This window comes from Myotis davidii, unplaced genomic scaffold (genome assembly GCF_000327345.1).
Source record: "Myotis davidii unplaced genomic scaffold, ASM32734v1 scaffold2042, whole genome shotgun sequence".
In the NCBI taxonomy this organism is placed as follows: domain Eukaryota; kingdom Metazoa; phylum Chordata; class Mammalia; order Chiroptera; family Vespertilionidae; genus Myotis; species Myotis davidii.
This window is the reverse complement of record NW_006293469.1, coordinates 14208-17401: the sequence shown is the minus strand read 5'-3', so window position 1 is coordinate 17401 and position 3194 is coordinate 14208.

The following is a 3194-nucleotide window of genomic DNA, read 5'->3' as shown; positions in this document are numbered from 1 at the left end:
CGCCTCGGAGAGCGGCCCACCGGACACTTGGGACTTCACGGGCCCTCTGCGAGGCGCCTGGGGCAGGCCGGGCTGGTGTCCTGGGGTGAAACCACGGCGAGCGCTTCCTCCAACTCACTGTGCCCGGTGTCCGTGTGAGCGCTTGACTCCCGTCGCTCATTGGGTAACAGTACCTGGGATGGGGGAGGGGAGAATTGCAATAGTTATTCTGGTAATGCTGACCTGGCAAAATCAAGGTATGGGGACTGGGCCTTTGACTCCTGTAGCAACCAGTTATGGCAGCGGTTCTCAACCTGGGGGGTCCAACGACCCTTTCATAGGTGTCGCCTAAGACCATTGGAAAACACATATATAATTACATATTGTTCTTGTGATTAATCACTATGCTTTAATTATGTTCAATTTGTAACAATGAAAATACATCCTGCATATCAGATATTTACACTTTGATTCATAACAGTAGCAAAATTACAGTTATGAAGTAGCAACGAAAATAATTTTATGGTTGGGGGTCACCACAACATGAGGAACTGTATTAAAGGGTCGCGGCATTAGGAAGGTTGAGAACCACTGAGTTATGGAATGCGGGATGCCCTCGGGGAAGAAGTGTAACTGAGTGAAGCAGCTTATTTTGGTTTAAGGCAATTCCCAGAGGCTATGGCTATTAGCCTTCAACAGCCAACACTCCCAGCCAGTGGCTGGTGGGCAGTGAACTCCTGAAGAGGGTATCTGGGTGCCACCTCACAGTGTTATAGAATAGTAAGAAGCTAGAAAAATTCCAGGACAAGCAGATTGGGGAAACTAAGACAGATAGTTAAACAGCATTTTGCAGACACCTAGTAAATCCTGTCTTCCTTAAACCAAGGGCACTTGAGAGTAAATGGTTTGCACTCCTCCCCAGAGGATAGATAGCTTAAATCACCCTACTCAGGGAGACAAATAACAGAAATACAATTAGTGCTATTTGCCAACAACACCCAAGGACAGACTCCCCCCCCCACGTATCCCCTATCCTCTAAGGGACCCCATACGACTTGCAACCAGAGGAGCAATGGGCAGCAGCCACTCAGTCCCAGGGTGCTGTCCCCCCAGGGAATATCCCCTTTCCTTTCTCCTTCCCCCACAGGAATGTATCCCCTAACTTGTAAGGGACCTCATGAGACTTGAAACCAGGGGAGCAATGGGCAGCAGCAGCTTGTCCCAGGCTAACTCCCTGTCTCCAAGGCCCCCTATTCTCTGACTCCCAGTGAGCGAAGGCAGCCCAGTTCACCTGTTGCTTCTTCTATGCCCTTCCTTGTTTCACTCTCCTATATTTTTGCTGCAATAAGAAATTCTTGCTTGCTTTTCTATGCTTTGTCTCTTGATTGGAATCTCCCTCAAGAAGACAAAAACCAACGTCTCATCTCCTCTTCTTGTCATCTCCCAGCTGGTAACCCCAATCAGTAACAACAGCATCAACCACAGCTCATCCTTGCACCTCTCAGATCCACTTGCTTTGTATATTAACTCCACTATGTTTGGGAATAGCGTCACCAGGATGCTAGTTGGCTCTTTTCTTGGGGAAACTTACAAGAGAAAGGTTAGTAGGATGAATTACAGCCTTTGCAACTGAAGCTGATCTTGATTCTACAAGGGATACTCATCATGACTCCCTCCTCTTCCACCCATTCTTCTCTCAGCCAGCACCTTTACTGTTTTAGGTGGCTTACCTGGTGGGGTAAGGCAGACCTTCATTCCTGAGGGGCCTGAGCCTTTAGTCATCATCTCTTCCTCAGGGCATGGCTAAAATTGGTTAGTGGTTGTATGTGAAGAAGCCCTACCTGATGATCTGGTGTCAAACATTTTCCCCCCTAATCCCCACTGTATAACAGCTGCCCTCCCTCCCCCTGCTGATCGGGTCAATTAAACCTGTCCATATCATGACTCTTCCTTGTCTCTGGGATTCTGGCATGAGGACCATAAAATGGCAGATCAGCAGTTGTAGTTTCAACTTTATGGGGTTCTACTGTGTCTCCTGGTAGAAGTGTTAACTTTTTGAGAATCAGGATCTTTAGATCCAGTCTCAAGCCGTGGAAAAGGTAGCCCAAATTTCCCGTCAGTCACTGGAATAGATGGCAAACAGGGCCACTCCTTCCACCTCTTGAATCTCAGACCCTTGTACTCTACCTAGCTCGTACCATGCATGTTACAATGGTTGTTGATTTAGGGTTATATACCCGTCCTGGAGGTGATATCCCCTCCTTGCACAATAGCTCCACTCTGTTGTTTTGGCTGAACCTTCAAAGGCCCCTCTATATAAAGCTTGAATCTTCTGGGCGATCCAAGTAATAGGATCAGTGTCAGGAGCTCAGCTGAGTTTGGAAAGAGCTGAGTTGTCAAGTGGCCAAGTAGCTGATTAAGACAACAAGCCAAAAATGAAAGAGTTAAGCCTTTAATCATTTAGTGCAATGGATAAGCAAGAGGCTAAAACCAGGGCGACCGACTCTGTTTCATTTCCCCCATGGAATGATGAGTGTGGCTATGGGGGTCATCTCATTGTTGAGGGAACGCGGAACAAAAGGGTACCAGCAACATTATAGATCCCGAGGTGAAGGGGAATGACTAGGAGTGGAAAAGTACTGGATACTGAGTTCAAGTGGGAAAAAGCATCTTCATGGTTCCTCTCTCCTCTCTTCTATAAGGAGGCCTCACAGGGGGTACCTGAAGAAGACTTCTGCCCAGGGCCTCAGAAAAAGAGACCTAGGAAAGAACGAACATAAATATATGAGGAGTATGACCACTGGAGATATCACCTCCAGGACGTGGTATATAACCCTAAATCAACAACCACTGTAACATGCATGGTGCCCGTTAGGTAGAATACAAGGGTCTGAGATTCAAGAGGTGGAAGGAGTGGCCCTGATCGCCATCAATTCCAGTGATCCACTCAGTGTGGAGAAGGCAGCTTACCCCTGTGAGTCCTGCCAGGTAAAGCCTATGGCCAGGCCTGAAAAGTCATGTTTTACTTATTTATTTATTTTTATAGCTTTATTGTTGAGAGTATTACAGATGTCCACTCCCTTTTTATCTCCCCATTGCCCTCTTCCACCCAGATCCCACCCCACCCCAGACCTTCACCACCCAGATCCCACCCCACCCCAGACCGTCACCATCCTTGGGTAATGCATGTATGCATAAAGTTCTTTTACTTTTCT